The following is a 22,162-nucleotide window of genomic DNA, read 5'->3' as shown; positions in this document are numbered from 1 at the left end:
TCTCTATTTCCTTTTTCAATGACTCTCACTGCTCTGATGTGGATTTTCCTGCAAGTGCTTGCTCCCAGTCCACTTTGGCAAGATCCTGTCTTATTCTATTAAAATCTTGCCCCAATTCAGAACCTTTATTTCCATTCTATCTTTGTCCTTTTCCGTAGCTACTTTAAATCTTCTTGTTTTACGGTCACTATCACCTGATCAGCTTTGTCCCCTACTGAATCTATGTTCCTTATAAATGAAGGGCCTTGAATGAAAATTGTAGTACACACAGAATACTAAGTATTGCTGGCAGCACAATGATTATTAACTTTGTCTATCTTTTCCTGCTATTTTCTTATTTCACCTATATATGGTTAAAATCAAATTCCTTTTCTTCATGAGCTAGAAGGATCCTACTTGGAGAATCAGGGCAGTTCCACAAGCATTCCTGATGAGTGGGAATATGAGTCTATGGAGTAAACTTAAAAATGCCACAAACAATCAACCTCATTCAGACAGTTACAAAAATGACACAAGGAGTATGACTGGTTCATAACAGATCTGACACACTCGATTCCAATAATAATGACCACAGTTGAAATTGTAACTGAATGAAGCACCTAGTGCAACCTGATGACAGAAAGGACATTATATAAATTAATTATTTATTTTTATAGTTATCACACACTGTATAAGTAATTGATTCCGTACAAAAGTTTACTTTCTGACCATTAATCTCTAATACCTTGACAAATCAATATGCAAGGGGTGGGGAGGGGCCATGGTGGTGTTGTTGGGGATCTTACAATGCGGATGCTAGTGTTAATGGAGGTGCTGGCTGGGAGGAATATATTGGGCTGGATTCTCCGATTCTGTGGCTGTGTCCGGAGGATGCGTCTGGTTTTACGACCGAAAGGTCGCCGCTGCCCCCGCACCAATGCTCCGTCCAGTGGGGGGGCCAGCAGCCACACCATGTAAAGCCTCTTTACCTACTGATACGGATGCAGAATGGCTAGGTGTACAACATGGCGCCGGTTGCGAGCAGACCCGGCCTGCCAAAAACTGGAACCCTGTAACCCTCCTCTCTGCCCTCAGACCACCCCCCACCAGTCCCGCCAGCCCCCGCCGAAGCTCTCCCTGCCAGCAGAACGGCCCCCCTCCCTGACTGTGGCTGCGCTGTACACAGTCCTCAGCCACCATGCTAGTTTACAAAAATTGAGAGGACACGCGACCGATGCCGTAGGGACGTCGGCGCCATTTTGAGGGGGCGGAGCATCAGAAAAAAGGCGCCATCCCCGATTTCGGCATAAAAATGGATTCTCCAGCTAATCGCCAAAAGCGATTTCACAGTCAGCAATTGGAGAATCCCACCCATTATTCCTAATGCTGTGCACTAATTAAATTTACACATTTGGTGCTGTTCCTGGTATATTCTCCTACATTCTTCATTGATCCAGTGTTGATTGCTTGGTTTGATGATCATATGATCATGGTGGTGTGGGGGTTATGCTGGGCCATGAAGTTACAGATTGTGGTTAAACATACACCTACTGCTGTTGGTTGACCAAAGCACCTCATAGAATCGATAGTCAGCTTAGAGTTGCTAGATTTGTTCTGCATTTATCCCATTGAGAATGGTGGTAGTGCCACAGTGGAGAGTGTTTTCAGTGTAATAACAGGATTTGGTCGACAACCAGTACTGTGTGGTGGCCACTCTTACCAATAATAATAATCTGTATTGTCACATGTAGGCTTACACTAACACTGCAATTAAGTTACTGTGAAAAGCCTGAAAATACTGTCATGGTCAGATGCATCTGGGGCAGATAGATTGGTAAAGATGAAGTCAAGTAGCTTTTCTTCCTCTTGTTGGTTCGCCTACCACCACCAGCAGGTTTGGCAGGTGTGTCCTTCAGGACTCAACAAATTTGGTTCGTAGTGAAGCAACTCTTAGTGATGAAGACTAAAGCCCCCACCTAGAGTACATTTTTTGCCCTTGTTATTGTCAGTCCTTCTTCCAAGCAGTGTTCAATATGGAAGGAGGGTGGTAGGTAGTAAACAGCAGGAGGTTTCCTTGCCTGATGCCATCAGTCTTCATGCAGCTTGGAGTTCATGTTGAAGATTCCCAGTGTAACACCCTCCCTGATGGTGGTATAGGACATATCCAAGAATATTGCAGGAGGAATTTGGGAATTTGGCTATGAGATATAATCCTGTGAGTATGACTATTTCAGGCTGCTGCTTGACTAATCTGTATGACAGCTCTCCCAATTTTGGCACAGGTCACCTGATACTAGTAAGTAGAATTTTATAGGGTCCATTGGGCAGAATGTGCCTTCACCCTCATTCGTTGTCAGATGGTCCATCTGCTTTTATTCTTTATTTGACATTTCTGTCATGGTTTGACACTACTGATTGGCGTGCTCAGCCATTTCATAGGGCGGTTAAGAGTCAGCCACATTATTTCAAGCATCATTTGTATACTGTAGTTCAAAGATAGAGAATGGGACAACCTTGGATCTGGCCTGCAGGTGGCTGGGGTTGAATGGATTCCTTTTGTTCTATACTTCAGATCAACTCCAAGGGAGCAGCTTGCTGCAGGTGAAGTGGAGCATTGCAGCAATGAAGATCGAGAAGAGTGTTGGTACGATGACACAGCCATGCTTGATCCAAGTCCAAACATGATTTTGGCCTGCAGTGGATACATTGGTCAGGATCACAGCTTATACATCATTATAGAGCAGGTGGTGGAGGATGGTGCGCAGTTCTGGGCACCACACCTTAGGAAGGATATTTTGGCTTGGAGGGAGTGCAATGTAGGTTCACTGAAATTATACCTGGACTGCAGGGGTTAAGTTCTGAGGAGATATTATACAAATTAAGCCCGTTTTCGCTAGAATTTAGAAGTTAAGATGTGATCTGATCGAAGTGTTCAAGATATTAACAAGGAAAGACCCCGGGAGTGGGATTATCCGTTTCTGAGTCTAAGTGTTGACGCCAATGCAGAATTTGTGGACTTTCACAACAGAAAAATTGGCACCATACCTGGATCGATTCCGCTACTGTTAAGGGGATAGCACCGACACCACATGGAACACAATTGATTCCAATGAGAAACAGTGCCGGATTCGCTGGATTTGCGATTGACACTCAGGAGGCTGACAGGATGCAGCCACATATCCACACTTCGCTCCCCACACACATCATCCCAGCCAAGATGGCAGCGAGGAGAGCAACTCCATGATTTACGGAAGCCAAGCTTGAGACCCGATTGGATGCGGTGGAGAAGCAGAGGATGACCCTGTACCCCGGACCGGGAAGCGGGCTGCCATCTGTCACCATTCGCCGCCATTCGACGTGCCTGGGAGCAGGTGGCAGAGGCCGTGAGCAACACCGTCTGGACTGCCCAGCAGTGCTGGAAAGAACTGCACAACCTCCTCAGGGACATCACAGTGAGTAGCCAGCACTGTGCCCCTGGCAGTAACCCGTGTCTCACATACCCGTAACCATACCCCCACCACCAGGAGGACAGCCAAACCCCCACCCTGCGCCACATGCCAGTATCATACCAGACGCCATGGCCGGGTGCCCTGGTCACTGAGGCCACCAGCTACCCACCCCTGGGCTGCATGAGTCGTACTGTCTAACATTGTCCCCCCCCCCCACAGCCCAAACCAGGAGAAGGCCGCACACAACCACTGAGAGAGGGAGAAGACAGGAGAGGGACCACCGGACCTGCAGCCCCTCACCGGACCTGCGCCCTGGACGGGGTCGGTGGCCTGGAGGAACGAGAGGTCGCTGGCGTGGAACTCGGCCAGAGGCGTGGAAGTGAGACCATGCTTCGTTGCAGTTCCCCATGACACGTGTGTCAACCCCCCTCAACACCACCTCCACTACCCTCACCCCATACCATCCTCAACCCCACACCACCCTCACGCCAACACTCCCACCCACACGCTCACCCCCACATCCCCCGGCCCGCAGTCTAATTATGCGTTTTGTCTTGTGTCTTGCAGGACCTACTGGGGATGGGGCAGGTCCATCAGTTGTCCCCCACCTCTTGCCAGTGGCAGAGCCGGTGCCTCCTCGTGAGCCGGCACAAACGCTGAAAGCAGCTCAGACAGCAGCTCAGACACCAGTCCTTCGCCCCAGACTCAGAGACCCCGGAGCTCATGTCAGAAGATGACAGTGATTTCCCGTCACAGATATCTCCAACATCAGACATTCACCTCGGTTGGGCACTTTAGTGAAGAGCCAGGGACTAAATGAGGGGTTGTCGGCGAGCATCCAGTACCTGCAGGTGCAGTTGAAGGAGTCCGCAGCAGCAGGACATGGTGCTGACAATGCGTGCCACCCAGGCCAACACTGCAGGGTAGCGTACGCGGTGGAGGCATTGGGGTGGACGGTTTCAGCTATGGATCAACATGTCCAAGGCCTGGGGCATTCTGTGCAAGCGTTGGCCGATACCCAGAACAGCGTTGCCACCTCACAGGCGACCATTTCCCAGAGCCACCTGGAAATCGCTCCTGAGCATGGCCCAGTCACAGAAGGCCATGGCTGGGAACGTCAGCAGCATTTCCCAGGCACTGGCCACTGTTGAGCTGATACAGAGGGAGGTGGCCCAGTGCCAGAGGGAGATGGCGCAGTCACAGGCTGATGTGACACAAACTCAGAAGGTGATGGCACAGTCACAGCATGATGTGGCGCAATCCCAGGCAGAGATGGTCCACCCCCTGTACTCCACGGCCACGAGCATACGGAACCTGGTTAAGACCAGAGCGGGCCTCAAGGACTGGCATTGCCAGGTGGCGGGGGAGACTCAGGAGTTAGTTCCCCTCAGATCCCTGTTCCATGGAGTTGCCCTGGGTCCATCTGGCATCCCAAAGGGGGAGGAGGTTATGGGCCCCATGCCGGTGACTCCCGCAGGGGAGGTGCTGGAACACCTCAGACTCCCCTCTCCTGTCCTTTGTGCACCTGGTGGGCAGCGGGCAGAACGTGGCTGCACCACGCCACCTGAGACACCGGAGCAGCAACCGGGTCCATCCAGGCCCGGTCCCCCCAGGGTGCAGGGCAGGAATCACAGCAGGCTTCACCCACTCCTGCTGCACCGTCTGGGGATCCACCTAGACTTAGTGTTAGGGCCCGTAATGCCAGAAAGCTAGGCACCAGTTAAGTTGGCACGGGTGCAGGCTACAGTTAAGGTATAGGGCTAGGGCACAAATCTGTATATATTCGTTCACATTAAACACCTGTTGCCACCTTTACAACGTGCCTCGGTGCTCTCTCTGATGGGTATGAGGGACGTGCTGGTCTGGGCAGACATTGGGAGGGGGGTGGAATGGGCAGACGCTGTGGGTGGCTCGGGCTCCCCCAACCGCCTCCCCACCACCATCCCCTCGATCCGATGGGACCGAGTGATGGAACGGGCAGCTCGCATGCAGGGGTCACCCAGGTGGATGGTGGAAAGTGCTACCATGGGCGGGTCAGATGTTGTCAAATGATGCGGAGCACCAGAGCTCATCACAAAGTAGGTTATTATCATCCTCCATCCCATGGACCAGACCGCTGCTAATGGAAACTCAGGGCCCCTATCCCGTAGTGAGACAGGTATGGCCAGTCGCTGCCCTCCCCTCAGTCGGTGAACCTAGAGCCGATCAGAGCATCCCGTGTGCATTGGCCCTTGCACACATGTCGTGCGGCCAACATACCTGCCCGGGCCTCATATCTTGCCTACTCTCATCCTCTCACGCATTCTCCTCGTCGGACGAGGCTTGGTGTTCCTCCTCCTGCTCCAACACATTACCCCTCTGCTGTGTGATGTTGTAGAGGACACAGCAGGCCGTCATGATGCGGGCGACCGTCTCAACATCATACTGGAGGGCCCCTCCAAAGCGGTCCAGACACCTGAACCGCATCTTCAGGAGGCCGACGCACCGCTCGATCACGCTCCTGGGTGCTGTATGGGCTCATTGTACCGGGTCTCCATGTCGGTCTGTGGCCTACGGATAGGTGTCATCGGCCACGATTGCAGTGGATAACCCCTGCCACCCACAAGCCAACCCCCCCCCCCCCCCCCCCAGCTGGAAGAGACGTCGCGAACATGTCAGGAATCGTCGAGTGTGCCAGGATGAAAGCATTGTGCACACTGCACGGATATCGGCACTAAAGTGTATGATGCGCAGCTGATGGTCACAAATTAGCTACATGATCACCTTTTGGTTGGTGTTACTGCAGGTGCTCATAGGGGGACATGCATCCTGTCGATCGCCCCGGACCAGGGTATCCCATCAATACACCCGCAGCCCGGGCATCCTGGTGGATCCCTTCCACAACAAAGTGGATGTATTGAGGCTCCTGATCACACATGGTCTCCGTGACTGCGCGGATGCGCCTGTGCACTAAGGTCTGTGAGATCCCGGACAGGTGCCCACTCGCCGCCTGGACGGAGCCCGTGGCACAGACGTTCAGGGCGACCGTCACTTTGACGGCCAACGGGAGTGGTTGTCCTCCCCTATACCCCCACGGTGCTAGGTGTGCCATCATCTGGCAGAAATGTTGCACTTTCTCTCTGCTCAGTCGGAGTCTTCAACGGCATGCCCAGTCCGTCAAGTTCTTGAATTACAGGCGCTGCCAGTACATGCGAATCCTCATGCAGCGCCTCCTTGACATCTCCTCCTCCTCAGCCTGTTCAGCAGCTGGCTCTCCATCCTGGGCGGCTATCTCCTATCTGCTGCTGCACACTCCACTGCTGCCCGCTCTGCTGTTGCAGCTTCCTCCTCCTCCTCGAGCAGCTTCAGCTCATAACCCGTAGGGCATCCCCAGGGCTGTGGCGACTGGGAGGAAAGCCACCATTGCGGTCGAATTCCAATATCCATTGTCTACAGGGTGTGAAAGGCAGACGTGTTAGCATGGTGCGTATTGCCATTCCTAACCAGATTCATCGGTCTACATGGTGGCCCCTGTAGGCACTGCGGGCTCTTCCCCTGCCTGTCCCTCTCCCATCCCCATCCCCGCACCCCTTGCCCTGTCGGTGGCCGCACCATGGGCCTCTGGCTCCATAGGGGCTACTGTGGGTGTTGCACTGAATGAGCGCTGGCAGGTGACCGCCGGGTGGGTGGGTGGAGGTGGGGGGCTTGATGGTGGTGCAGAGGTGAGGGCGCCCATACGGGCATGTCACTCTGCAGGACCAGGGGGCCAGGGTGGGTGATCAGTGGGGTGCGCAGCAAGGTGGCTGCTTGCAGGCCATGGTAATGGCGTTCCGAGCCTGTATATGGGTTCTTTAAATGTGGGGTAGCTATTGCACACCAGCTATAACACAGGCTTAACAGAGTACGACCTTGGTCCAGTAGCAAGGGGATCCAAGATGATTAGAGTTCAGGCTTCGCTGTATAAACCAAGGGCATACAAGGATATGTACCCCAACTTTCTCCTGCCCACAGGACCTCTCTCCCTTGGATTTGTAAAGTCAAGTGGTGACCTCATGAACTCATGCAGTAGCGTCTCACTGTTAATGGCCACTTGCAGTTCTCTCACTGTTATTGGTGCCTTTGCTTCTCCCTCACTGTTAATGGCCCTGTTGCTCCTCTCTAACTGTTGATGGCCCTGGTGCTCCTCCCTCACTGTTCTAGGGGTGGTTACTACCTCCAGGTCCTCGTCACTCTCTCACCTACATGGTGGTTACTGCCTTCATGTCTCTTAACCTACTCTTCCAGGTGGTGGTTAATCTCTCCGGGTCCCCATTACTCCTACTTTTCTAGGTGGTGGTTACTGTCTCCAGGTCCCCATTACTCCTACTCTTCTAGGTGGTGATTACTGTCTCCGGGTCCCCTTTACTCCTACTCTTCGAGGCGGTGGTTACTGTCTCCAAGTTCTCCTTTCACCTACTCTTCTAGGCAGTGGTTACTGTCCCTGGGTCCCCATTTCACACACTCTTCGAGGTGGTGGTTGCTGTCTCCGGGTCCTCTTTTCACCAACTCTTCTCCGTGGTGCTTGCTGTCTCCGGGTCCCTATAACTCCTACCCTTCTAGGTGGTGGTTGCTGTCTCCGGATCCTCATTACTTCTACTCTTCCAGGTGGTGGTTACTGACTCCGGGTCCCCCTTACTTCTACTCTTCTCCGTGGTGGTTACTGTCTCCAGGTCCCTATAACTCCTACTCTTCTGGGTGGTGGTTACTGTCTCCAGTTCCTCTTTTCACCCACTCTTCTAGGTGGTGGTTACTGTCTCCAGGTCCCTTTTACTCCTACTCTTCTAGGTGGTGGGTACTGTCTCAAGTTCCTCTTTTCACCCACTCTTCTAGGTGGTGGTTACTGTCTCTGGGTCCCCTTTACTCCTACTGTTCTAGGTGGTGGTAACTGTCTCCAGGTCCCCTTTACTCCTACTCTTCTAGGCCATGATTACTGTCTCCAGATCCCTTTTACTCCTACTATTCTACGTGGTGGTTACTGTCTCCAGGTCCTCTTTTCACCCACTCTTCTCGGTGGTGATTACTGTCTCCGGGTCCTCTTTTCACCTTTGCTTCTAGATGGTGGTTAGTGCATCCAGATCCTCTAAACCCCCGCTCTTCTAGCTGGTGGTTACTTCCACAGAGCTTCGTGGCTGCTCTGGCCATCAAGCACCTATCTATTCTCATCCCATTAGCCAACACTTTGCCCATATCTGTGGGTCCTCTTTTTATCTGCTCTTCCAGTAGGTGGCTATTGCCTCGGGGTCCTCTTTTCGCAAAATCCTTTCTCCTCTTTTGTTCTCTTGTCCACCTTTAAGAGAATCCTTAAATTCCATCTGTTTGACCAAGCTTTCATTCATATCCATTATCTTATATCTCCACCCAATATCCACTTTTTGGTCTGTGAGTGCTCCAAGGGTGTTTCTAGGTTAAAGGTACCTAACTAGTCAGGTTCTTGGGCAGGATTCTCCTCTACCTGGCGGGGCAGACCATACCGGCGGCGAGGAGTGGCATGAGCCACTCCGGCGTCGGGCCGCCCCAAAGGTGTGGAAGGGCTTGGCACCGTGTCAACCGGCGCTGAAGAGCCTCCGCCGGCCGGCACGAGTTGGCACATGCACGGGAGCGCCAGCGTCATCCCAGCGCATGCGCAGGGGTGTTCTTCTCTGCGTTGGCCATGGCGGGGGTTGACAGCAGCTGGTCTGAAGGGAAGGAGTGCCCCCCACGACACAGGCCCGCCCGCGCATCCGTGGGCCCCAATTGCGGGCCAGGCCACCGTGGGGGCACCCCCCGGGGACAGATCCCCCGGTGCCCTCCCCCCCGAAGACCCTACAGGCCGCCCGCAGAGCCAGGTCCTGCCGGTACGGACCTGGTTTGATTTACACCGGCGGGACTGGCCGAAAACGGGCGGCCGCTTGGCCCATCGTGGGGCGGAGAATCGCCAGGGGGGCCGCTGCCAATGGCCCCCGGCCGGCGCGGCATGATTCCGTAGGGCAGGGATTCACTTTAGATACCTGGGGGTGCAGGTTGCTCGGGATTGGGAGGGTCTCTATAGGTACAACATTTATAGTTTGGTGGGGAGGGTGAAAGCTGACCTGGCAAGCTGGGATGGTCCCCCTCTGTCACTGGCGGGTTCGGTACAGACGGTTAAAATGAATTTTGTTGTCTTGATTTCTGTTTATTTTCCAATGCCTGACGATTTTCCTGCCAAAGGCATTTTTTAGAGATTGAAGGAATGATTACCTCGTTCATATGGAGAGGGAAGCTGGCCAGAATTAGAAAGGTGCAACTACAGTGAGGAATGCAGGCAGGTGGTTTGGGTCTTCAGAACCTGATGTATTACTACTGGGCGGCAAATGTGGAGAAGGTACGGAGCTGGGTCAGAGGGGTTGACTCCCAATGGGTCAGAATGGAGGAGAGTTTGTATAGGGGGTCGGGATTGAAGGTGCTCGCAACAGCGCCGCTCCCGACGGTCCCGTAGAAATACCCAGAGGGTTTGGTAGTATTAGCTTTGTTGAGAACTTGGAGGTGGTTTTGCCAGCACTTCGGGTTGGGGCAGGGTCAAGGGAAATGCCAAGTCGGGGGAAGCATAGATTTCAGCCAGGGAAGTGGGATGGAAATTTTTGGAGATGGGAGGGGTAAAGAAATTAGGACACAAAAAGATTTGTTTCTTGGGGGTCGGGCTGCAGGATTGAAGGAGCTGGGAGAGAAGTATCGGCTGGAGCAGGAGGAAATATTTAGATAAATGCAGGTTCGAGACTTTGCCAGAAAGGAGATACAGAGCTTGCCGGTAGAGATGGCTTCCACATTGCTGGAGGAGGTGCAGACGACAGAGGGACTGGAGAAGGGGGTAGTGGCGGTGGTTTATGGGACTATTTTGGAAGAGGAGAAGGCACCCCTGGAAGGGATCAAGGAAAAGTGGGAGGAAGAGTTGGGAGAGGGTATGGAGGAGGGGTTCTGGTGTGAGGTGCTCCAGAGGGTGAACGCCTCCACCTCGTGTGCGAGGTTAGGGCTGATACAGCTGAAGGTGGTATATAGAGCACACCTTAAAGGGTGAGGATGAGCCGGCTCTTTGAGGGGCTAAAAGATGTGTGTGAGCGTTGCGGGGGTGGGGGGTGCGTACACCATGGCCAGGATTCTCCAATCCTGAGGCCAAGTTCTGACGCCAGCGTGAAAACTGGCGCGAGCCACTCCGGCGTCAACAGGCCTCAACTGGCAGCTATCCACCCCTTCCTAGGGGGCTAGTATGGCGCTGGAGTGGTGTCCGCAGCTCCGGCGCCTGAAAGCCGGCTCACCACGGCCGGTGCGTGTTCATGCATGCGCGCCACAGCCGGCGCGTGTTCGTACATACGCACCACCACAGCCGGGTGGGACTATACATAACCCACGCCGGCGGGACACGGCCGCACTCGGCGGGCACATGGCTCGTTGAGGCCCGGAGAATCGGCGGGGAGTGGGGGGCGCTTTCATCGGCCCCTGACATGGCGCCGATCCCGTGGGGGCCCGAAATTCGGCGCCGGAGGATCGGCACGCCGGCGTCGGGGCGCGATTGCCACACCCCCCCCCCGGCATTCTCCGACCCGTCCCTGTGCCATGTTGCGTCGAGGCCGGCGCGTTGAAGAAGGCCACAGCACATGCACGCGTTGGCGCCGGCACCACTGCGCATGTCCTCGTTGGCGCCGGCGCAACTGTGGATTGTTCGCAGATTGTTCACAGTTTGCGCCAGGATCTGCAGCTGGAGTGGCGTGAACCGCTCCAGCGCCGAGCTGGCCCCTGTAGGGACCAGAATTAGAAGTAGGAGCGAGCCGTTCACGTCGTCGTAAAACACGACGGTGTTTATGACGCGTGGACACTGCCGCGGGATTGGACATTCCTGCCCCTCATGTTTTGGTTGTGTTCAAAGCTGGAGGACTACTGGAAGGAGGTTTTTCGGGTAACCTCTAAAGTGGGGCATGTGCAACTGGACCCGGGCGCTCAGGAGGCCATGGGCGGGATTCTCCGACCCCCCGCTGGGTCGGAGAATCGGCGGAGGGAAGTGTGAATCCTGCCCCGCCGCTCCGACGCAGGCTGCCGAATTCTCCGCCGCCGGTTTTTTGGTGAGGGCAGGGATCACGTCGTGCTGGTCATTGCCCGTTGGCATGGCCCACAGATCTGCGGGCAAGCCTGTGCTGTGTGGGCACTCTATCCCTCTGTGCCGGCCTCTGTAAAGCTCCGCCATGGCCGGCGCGGAGGTGAATCCTCTTGTGCATGGATCAGGCCAGTGGTTCTGCGCATGCGCCAGAACATGCTGGCGCTTCCGCACATGCACCAACTCGCGCCGGCCGGTGGAGGCCCCTCGGCGCCGGTTGGCGTGGCGCCAACCACTTCAGCGCCCGCCTAGCCCCTGGAAATGCGGAGGATTCCACAACTTCCACGCGGCCCGACGCCGGAGTGGTTCACGCCACTCTTTGGTGCCGGTACGGCCCGCCCGCCGGTTGGGGGAGAATCCCGGCCCATATTCGAGGTGTTGGACCAGCCGGGGTTGGAAACGGGTGCGGAGTCCGATGTTGTAGCCTTCACCTCGTTGATTGCCTGAAGGCAGATCCTGTTGGGGTGGAGACCAACCTCTCCACCCTGTGCTCTGGAGTGGCGGGGGACCTGCTAGATTTCGTGATACTTGAGAAGGTCAAATTTGAACTGAGGGGAACGATGGATGGGTTCTACAATTCATGGGCGTTGTTCATTTTGCACTTTTGAGAATTGGATTACATCCAACATAAGGGGGGAGGGTTGGGAAAGATGGGGGGACGGGGACTGTATGCGTTAATGGTGACTATGGGTGATTCCTGATTTATTTTTGTTCTTTGTTTATGTTAACATGCAGGCTAGTGTTTGGGGGTTTGTAGGAAGGATGGGATTGTTGTTATTGATATGGGGATTGACATTACATTCGTCACTGATTATTGTTTATTATTGGGTGTAAATTTGGAAGAAACTGAAAAATGAGAATAAAAATATTTTTAAAACTATGGGCGCGATTCTCCCAAAACGGGAGAAATCGTAAAGCTGGGTTTGACGCCAGCGCGCCCCTTCCCGACCGGGAACCGATTCTGGTCCCCGGTCGGGGCTAGCAGCCCGACGCCGTAGGCTCCCGCTTGCCGGAGTTAGCGCCGGCTGACGCGTCATATGACGTCAGCCGCGCATGCGCGGATTGGAAGACTCCAACCCGCACATGCGCGGATGACGTCATCGCGTATTTGCGCGAAACTCGCGCATGCGCGGGCCGGGTTGCCCCTCAGCCGCCCCGCGAATGGATACTGCGGGGCGGCGGAACGAGAAAGAGTGCGCGGGCATCGGGCCCGCTGCCCGCGATCGGTGCCCACCGATCACGAGCCCATGGCACCCTTGGCACGGCCGTGGTACTGCCGTGCCAATCGGTGCCATGGTTATGAAAAGCGAGTTTGTGACGCCGTTTTTACGAACGGCCAGACCAGGTGTGTTTGCCGTTCGTAAAAACGGCGTAAAGGGCTGGGACTTCGGCCCATCGAACAGCTGTGAATCGCTGCCGGCCGTTAAAAAACGGCGGCAGCGATTCGGGTCGGGAGTTGGGCGGGGGGTGGGGGAGAATAGCGGGAGGGCGGGAAAAATGTCGGGAAGGCCCTCCCGCTATTCTCCGACCCATCGTGGGGGTCGGAGAATTTTGCCCTATAAGCTTTCCAGATGAGTTAGAAGTAACATCCATAACAACTCACTCACAATCGGGTTAAATCACGCATTGAATATTGTACATATTCAACTGTTTTTTATCAGATATACGTCATGAGCTTTCCTTTACTTTGCCACTTTAGCAGAACTTTTCTCAGAACGGATTTAAAAGCACAACTGTCTAAAAGGTATGCAAATCTTATATCGAAAATGTTCCCAACAATAGCACTGTTAGTTCCTGGTGGTGTCTTCATTGTCCGAAGGGGTTTTCCAAAAGCTTTAGGTTTTAACGCTATACCTTGACTGCTCAGTATTTTCTGACAAACCTTCAATTATGATAAAACAATTATTAACCTCATATCACCCATATATTTCAGCACATTTCACAATGTTCATTAAAGTTTACACTCACTCATTCATGCTTTGGGTAAACGTTTAAGAACTGATTAAATCTGTCTGAGTGAAGGCGAAAGGTTTAGTACACAGAAGAGTGTCTGACTGAAATCTAGAAAATAAATTTTGGGCAGGAATTAGGCTGATTTTGGTCTTAAGGAAAGTTGTTCAATCTCCAAGTTAGCAACATTCTTTTACCCATAATTCCTCATAACATCCGCCAAGATTTTTAGGATGGCAGGGTTTTCCCAAAGATCCAGTGGCAAATACAACGGCATCGACTCTGACTGCCCGACAGCCATTTAATACTCCATGGAGTGTTAGCTGACTGGAGCCGGGGCTTCTGCCCCTCAGTGGAGAGGAAGTCCCACCTCAAAGAGCTGCCAGTCAATCTGACTGACCAACAGCTCTTTATTCCCCGCAGCACCACAAGTTGTAGTGGGCAGGACGTAAGTCCCAGTCGAGGGCCAAATAAATGTGGGAGTCTCAGGGCAGGTTGGGGAGGTGAGGCCCAGGGAGAGATGGGTAGAGGAGGCTGGGGTGTTGGTAAGAGGCCATGTAGAGGGAGCAACCATGGAGGGGAGGTGTGGTGGGGGTGGGTGGGGGGGGGGGGGGGGGGTTGTCTGCCTGCAGTTGAAAGGAGGCTTTAATTTGAGGGTCATCCCTCCCACCTAAGGCCTGATCAGGGTCACCTTCGGAGCTTTACCACTGTCTCTGAAGCCCTCCCATCAACCTGAAAATTGAGGCTGGGTGGGAAACAGCCCTTAAGTGGACATTAATTGGCTGCTTTAGGGCCTTATATGGGGAAAGGGTAGGAAAGCCAGCCTAGGCCTTGCCCAACCCATTCTAAAATCTGTTGTAAAATTGCAAAGAGAACAGGGTGGGCGAGAACCTGGGCGGAATTTTAAGGCCACCCCACACCAAACATTAAATTCTGCCATCATTGTGTTGACCCATTCATTAGCAGCGTATGGAAATCCCAGTCCTGTACATTTCTCCAAAAGGCTGCAAATTTGACAGTGAAGTATCTGACTCATTTCACCAATGTAAATTGTAATCTGATAAGATTAGATTTTCATTCAAATCCACAGTGATGTAAGATTAAATCCTTAGATTTTTTTTTTAACCCCACATTGTAGCCTGTAAATCAAGTCCCTCTATGAACAGGTCTGCAAGGTTATAAACCAGGTAGCAATAAAATAATTATACATTTGGCATTAATGACTTCAATGATTTAGGCCCAATTTCCTAAATATTCTTCCAAGCACAAATCAAATTCTGTGTGGTCTTTCATTTTATCCATAACTGCAGTTTGCGCTGTTTGTGATAGTAGTTTTGCAACTGATCAAGTAGTGTGTTTGCTGTCCATTAATCTATTGCTATCATTATCAGACTATTTACTCTACGTTCTTGAAATAACGCTCTGCTGAGAAACAGAGTAATTAAATAAAGAGGAATGATTATATCATAAAAATGACTCCAATGCAAGGATTTTATTCCCTTTTAAAGGAATACTCAGCTCCATTTCTAAACAAAGCATTGTGATTTTTTAAAGCATAATTTCTGTTTTATTGTGATGACTCATTATCTAAACAGTGCAGGTAGTTCTCTGTCCTTTCAGCGAATAGGCAAAATGAGCGCTGAGCTCAGCAAAGGGAGAATGGCTGAAATTGATGCGACATTAATTGTCAAACTCCCTTCTCAGATATGACATTCTGAGAAGAACCTGTTGTGGCAAAGGGAGTGGGCATCTATATCCACGGGGATTACAAGGCAATTTAACAACTGGTGAGGCATGTGAGAAGTGGAAGAATATTAGAATTTAGCAAAAGACAGAACAAACTAGTGGAAAACAGCAAAGCAGAAATTGAAAAAGAGAAGGCCTGGGTTCTTAGATCAGAACTGATAAAGAAAAGAACCCTGGCCTTCTCTTTCTCAATTGTCTTGTCAAAATTGGAAAAGACCAAAGTGAATAGAAAAAAAAAGATAATTAGTCTTTCTGCGCTTTATTCAAGCCCCAATTGTTTATGTTAATTTTAGCTTTATCATGTTGATTTATTACTTTCCTGAATATGCTATTGAGATTGGTTGGAAATTCTGACGTAATACTGATCAGCGTACACACCGCCATAAATGTTGCCGTCTTCTGCAATTTACCCTGATCCAGGAAATTCCAGCCAATGTCTCATTAGAACATGGAAGCTCTTTAAGTAGTTTATGAGCTTAAATGACATTCTCTCTGAATTTTCCAGGTAAAATTATGCTACAGAATAAGAAACAATTTAAAAAGTATTAAAATTACAAATACTCGGAATTATATATACACAGTAAATCCTAAATGGCAATGCAGAAAGTATCCACTCAGAACTAAAACTGTCAGGTTTGCTTCATGCTATGGAGTTATCTAATCTCAACAGGTGTGTCAATGAGGATGATGCAATTAGTAACACCCATGGACTACAAAAGGATAAAACCTAAATAACTGAAGGCTGTCACTTCTGTTTACAATCTAGTGACAATTGATGGAAAGTACAAAAGCAAAGAGAGAGAGAGGACTGAGCTCCACTGTAATGCCTCTCTGGAAAGCAGTTCACCACTTACAGTTTAGTTTAATTGATGATGGCGACTTGGGCTACCAAATTGAATTGCCCGGTGAATTGGAATATCAAAGGGTCAGAAAGAACTGCAGGCGAATAAAACTGAAAGGGAAAAAGTGCTGAAATTTTGGCCTGGATTTTCATCATCAAGGCAAGTAATGGGAGTCCAGAAAATTCTTGGCTCAGCCTTGGGAGAATGTGCACTCAAACGTGGGGTCTCCATTGCGAAGCAGTGGGTGCGGGTTGCAGTTGGAACAGCCAATCTGAAAGAGCAGAAACAGCCACAAAGGTTGTTGGGTGCAGAAGTGGGCTGTTTAAAAGGCCCCCCTCAGTGCTGTGATTTGGTTCCAGTTAAAATTAAAATAGAAAGGCCTTCCAGCACTCACTCTTCACATCAAAATCGTACCTTTAAAGGCACTTCTGAAACTTGCACAGCCCAGGAATGAGATAGAAATCCAGTAATTGGGGCATGCCTGCCATTTTTAAAGAGCTCTTGACTCACATCTGTCATGATATGCAGGCACACACACACACATAATGATATACAGACAAGCAGCTAATGGACACAGAGAACAGGACATGACCAATAAGCAGGCAGGACACTCAGGAGTGGGTTCTGACTATAAAAGACCCGAGGCACTCACACTCCGCCTCTTTCCACTGATGAACATCTAGAGAGTCAAGGCTGTTGTTACAATCTCACACCTCCACCATGTGGCTAAGAACTAGTCTGGTTCAGTCAGACAGAGTTAAGTTAGCAGAGAATCGAACTCACAGAGAACTGTGCTAACTGTGCTATTAGTTCAATAAACCTGATTGAACTAACTTCAAGGTCTGGAGTATCTTTCTGATCTAAGTTGCATCCAGTTGCAGCCAGTGTCAGACCAGTGCACCTAACACGACAACACCAACTTGACCAAATACCAGGCCTTATCAAATGATAAGTTAATGCTTCAGTACAGTTCTTAGTCAGAAGCTATCCTATGAATGAATACCCACAGGACTGAGTTTTATGAGGGGGGCATACTGCTCACAACCAAGAAAAGTAGGTCAGAAACTTATCAACTTTGAAAAAAGCTGCTTCGCAGCAGTATTAAGCTGGAGACAGCCTTAACAAACTAAAGATTTGACTTCACCCCTCAGGGAAAGGAAGTACTGCCCTCGAGAGTTGCCAGCCAATCTGATTGGATCTCAGCTCTTGTAGTCCCAACAGTACCAGAGCTAAGTAGTGGGCACTACTGAGACTACAAGAAGTGCCCAGGATGAAGAGGGTCTGGCCACAAGAGACAGGTAAATCTGGGGTTCTGGAAGGGCAGGGATTGGTAAACATAGGGTGGGGGATGTGTAAATGTAAGGAGGGATGTTTTGAAGGACTGGCGGGAAGGCACAAAGGGGCCGTTCTATCACAGGGGGGGAGGGGGGAGCCAGTCGTCCACAAGAGTCTCCCCACCCCTAAAGGAGGTAACCCATTTCCTCCAGATTTGGTGAAAAAGCGGACTGACCACTCTGGTTTGCCTTCGGACGGCCAGCATATTATGGTGCCTGGGACAGACCTTGGCTCAGTTCCTAATAATTGGCAATCAAAGGCCTCATTAGACCTATGGGCAGGAGGCATGGTGAGCGTATTATCCAATCCCCATATTATGAGAACCGGGTTGGCGGTTGGTGGGAAAGACATTGGCTGACCACCCTACATAATAATAATAATCATAAAAATAATCTTTATTAGTGTCATAAGTAGGCTTACATTAACACTGCAAAGAAGTTATAGTGAAAATCCCCTAGTCGCCACACTCTGGTGCCTGTTCTGGTACACTGAGGGAAAATTCAGAATGTCTGATTCACCTAACAAGCATTTATTTCGGGACTCGTGGGAGGAAACCAGAGTACCCGGAGGAAACCCACAGAGACACAGGGAGAACGTGCAGATTCCACACAGACAGTGACCCGAGCCGGAATCGAACCCCAGTCACATATTTTATGTGTCCCCCCAGCCTTCAAACATGCCCATCGGGAGACCATAAAATATAGCTCACACAACTCAACATTTAAAAAGAGCTTTAAACTTTCAATTTACCAGCATAACACCAAAGATTATTATTGTCTCCTGCACCGCAAAGAGCATTTCCTGAGGGCGTACATTGTGTAGAATCCATGAGCACATGGAAAGCTGAATAGTTGGAGTTTACATGCTCAGCAGAGTACAGTGATCCAGAATTGAGTTTATTTTGTAAAAACATTCCTCCTTCCTTTTCTCAAGTGAATAATTTAAATTCCAAAGAAATTGCTTTTAAAATTGTTTCCTCTCCCCAAAATCCCCTCTAACCCTCCTCCAAAAAGTGATGCACAACATCTGCCATATATTGTCCATATCCCATAGCACAATGTCCTTTTTCATTTCATGCTGATATTTGATTTCCTCAAATTTCTGGAAAATGTTAATAATTCCTCTTCTTAGCTGTTTTCCCCACATAAATTGTTGAATATCACTCTTGATTTTGAAAGGCCAGCCAGAATATCCTGCTTTTAAGGTCCACCCTGTGTACTCAAGGAAGTGAGGTACAGTTGGGTGAAGTTAGTGTACATATGAAAACTAATGCTATGCTTTGGATCATGTCCCTGAGGGGCAGCATGCACATTAGAAAAAAAAGGGGCAAAGATAGATCCAAGGAGAAACCAACGGTAATAGTGTAGAAGTAGGAAGTGAAATAATTTTAAATATTATTCTGGTTATAATTGGATAGATAAGAATGGAAATAGATGAGTACAGTCCCACCCAGTTGTACAACAGTGGAGGTGCAATGTAGGGAAATGGTTTGGTCAACCATGTGAAAAGCTATGGACATGATAAGAGGATAAATAGTTTACCTTTATCACAGTCACAGAGTGTCATTTGCAACTTTGATGAGTACTGTGACAGGGCTACAGATCCCCAGAGTTAATATTCTATCTGCCAGTCCATTTTTCTCATTCAACACACTCCCCTCGCCCTGCAATGTCTGCCAGTCCCCTCTCTCATCCAAAATGCTTCCTCCAATACTTGCCACATGTTCATTCCCCCTCTCTTCAGAGTTTCAGCATTACTTCTCTCTTTATAAACCTCAATGTCACTTTAACTCAAAAATTCATCCAATTAAGTGGACCACTCCACTTAACCCCTTACTTCCTGAAACAATCAGTTTCCTCAAACCTACTCATGAAGCATTTTGAAACATTCCTTCACTTTAAAGATGCTGTGGAAGTGGAAGTTGTTAATATTTAAAAAAAGTTAAATTTTCTCATAATTATAACATTAATCAAATTGGTAAGAAGCTCTGAGCAAACTCCTAAATTTAAATTTACTGAAGCAGAGCCTTTCAATAATGCTATAAATGCATTTCCACATTCATTATGAAAATGAAAATCGCTTATTGTCACGAGTAGGCTTCAATTAAGTTACTGTGAAAAGCCCCCAGTCGCCACATCCCGGCGCCTGTCCAGGGAGGCTGGTGCTGGAATCGAACCGTGCTGCTGGCCTGCTTGGTCATTATGAAAGAAAGGTGCAAATTAATTTAATTATTAATTGTATATTTCTAAATGTAACAATTAAAAAAAGATCTGGGATGCATGGAAGTGCTATCCTTTCATTTTACAATTCGGATTTGAAATGGCTGCACTTAGTTTTTCAGGAATTCTTTTCACAAAAAATATGCACTCATGGAAAATGTTGACATCATTCTACATTCGAAGTATTCATTTGCACTTATTTGCAATTATTTGCATCCCAAAGCAATCGTTCAGTCATCATTTGATCACTAATAGCAATCAAATGAAATCACTGGCCTGAAATGAAATTTCAGCGCTTAAACCACATTAATTGCGAATATTTATTTGCCTTCAACGTGGTTAAAAGCATTCAACTTACATCACTGGTAATCAAGTGAAGCTGAAACTGAAACAACACAATCAGCATCAAAGTGTTGAACAGAAAATATTTAACTGACACCTAAAGTGATCACGCAGCTGTTCTCAAGTTAGCCATCAGAACGTTTCAGACATCAGGGTCACGATTTTATGAGCCTGTTCACCGCTGGCAAATCCCATTATGGCCACTTACTCTCATGAAAGAGCTAAAACAGGATTTCCAGCAACCAAGATCTCAGTTTGAGATCGTCGCTGCCTCCCTGCGGGTGACATAATCAGGATCGCGGCCAGTGAGAGAGTAAACCTGAATTTCAATGCATTTTAAGAATCAAAACCGGCTTAACGCCACTGCTTCTGAGGTCTTGTCATAATACTCCCCTCTGCACCCCGAGAAAAGGCAACTGTGAAACCAGCGAGTTACACACTGCTTTTCTTGCCTGGTCCAGAACACTCTGAAATTTTTGTAAAATTCCGCCCTGTTTGAAATATAGAGGAAAACTGGTTGTTAAAGTGGAGGGATTTATTTTGCTTAATTTAAAATATTTAATGTAATGTAGATTTTTATAATATATGCATTCACTCTGGCTACTTCAAATTGTTTGTAGATACATGGTAACCTCATCACGCAGTTACTGGAGGATGGAGTGCAAAGGAAGCTGTTGAGATATGTCGGACAGAATTTCCCTTTCATCACTACTGTACAATAAAATCTGCAGCTTTCTCCAACTTGCAAGGCCATCTGAAAAGAAAGATGAAAAAGGTGCAGGCAGAAAGAAACAGATAATTTCTGAGAGCAGCAGAATAGAGAGATTGAGAGAATTATGAGAAAGAGTGAAGTAGAATAGAGTAAAAAGCAAAATAAGTGAGAGAAAGAAATGCAGGCAGTTAAGCAACAGATCTTCGCTGGCTTACTGTGCTATGCCACAGGATACACATAACTATTAAAAAAGAATGGAATGTCAAGGATTTTGTCACACATTCCTGTAACACCTTGGCATTGCACTTCTCATATGCAGTTTCTTGTATTCAAATTATTCAAATCCCTGCAGTGCCAATTGACTGATATTCAAACTCTTCCAGTTCATTTGTTCAAACCTAATGCAAATTTTTTCCACCTGATTGACTACTATGCAAATGTATTCATTCTAATTGCAAATTAATTGTAAATGGGTCATATGAATTTTTTTTTGCAAGAAAGTGGACGAATCAACTTTTGCCAAAGAAAAGCTCTCCAATGCTTTTACCCTTCAGCCAAAAAATACACTGGGGAGACTAAAAACAAACTGGGCAATCGTTTTGAAGAGCATTGCCATTCAGTCTGCAAGCATTATCCTGACTTTCTGGTTGCCTGTGACCTTAATTCTCCACCTCACTTCCGCAATGGCCTTGGCTTCCTACAGTGACCTCTGGAAAATCGAAGAACATAATCGCGGGCGGAATTCACCCCTACCCGGTGGGGCGGGGGGTCCCAGCGGGACGGAATGGCCCACTCCAGCATCGGGCCGCCACAAAGGTGCGGAATCCTCCGCACCTTCAGGGGCTAGGCCCGCCCCGGAGTGGTCTGCGCCCCGGCGGCCGGCGGGAAAGGGGCTCGGCGCCACGCCAACTGGCGCCGAAGGGCCTCCGCCGGCCGGCGTGAGTCAGCGCATGCGCGAGAGGGCCAGCGGGTGCTGGCGTCATCCCCGCACATGCGCAGAGGGCTTCGCTTCCGCAAAGGAATGGCAGAGGACCATGGCACAGGCCCGCCCGTGGATCGGTGGGTCCCGATCGCGGGCCAGGCCACCGTGGGGACACCTCCCGGGGCCAGATCCCCCCGCGCCCCCCCAAGAACCCTGGAGGTCGCCCGCGCCGCCAGGTCCTGCCAGTAAGGGACATACTCTAATTTACGCCGGCGGACCGGCAAAGAACGGGCGGGACTTCGGCCCATCGCGGACCAGAGAATTCGGGGAGCCCCAGGGCCCATTGAGTCGCCCCAGTCCCCAGCATTCTCCGAGGCAGGCGGCGCGACACACACCAGGGAAATTTTTGGAGGGCGGGAGAATTTGGAGGACGGCGGGGGCGGGATTCACTCCGACCCCCGGCAGTTCCCCCACCCGGTAGGGGTCGGAGAATCCCACCCCTGATCTTTCCATTAGGCACTTTGCAAACTGTAGATTTAATACTCAG

At 49.9% G+C, this 22,162-nt stretch overlaps 1 protein-coding gene and 1 long non-coding RNA gene across 5 annotated transcripts in view; one reads left to right on the top strand and one right to left on the bottom strand.

Moving 5' to 3' along the window:
• cacna1ha (calcium channel, voltage-dependent, T type, alpha 1H subunit a) overlaps positions 1 to 22,162 on the bottom strand; it is an 806,165-nt gene that overhangs the window by 596,346 nt on the left and 187,657 nt on the right. The window lies entirely within an intron of this gene.
• LOC119978063 lies at positions 13,245 to 20,818 on the top strand. The gene is made up of 3 exons (XR_005463365.1): positions 13,245 to 13,291; positions 17,237 to 17,383; positions 20,602 to 20,818. It is a non-coding gene; the product is annotated as an uncharacterized LOC119978063 (long non-coding RNA).

Source organism: Scyliorhinus canicula, chromosome 15, assembly GCF_902713615.1.
Source record: "Scyliorhinus canicula chromosome 15, sScyCan1.1, whole genome shotgun sequence".
Taxonomy (NCBI): Eukaryota; Metazoa; Chordata; class Chondrichthyes; order Carcharhiniformes; family Scyliorhinidae; genus Scyliorhinus; species Scyliorhinus canicula.
This window is presented reverse-complemented; position numbering and strand designations above follow the sequence as displayed.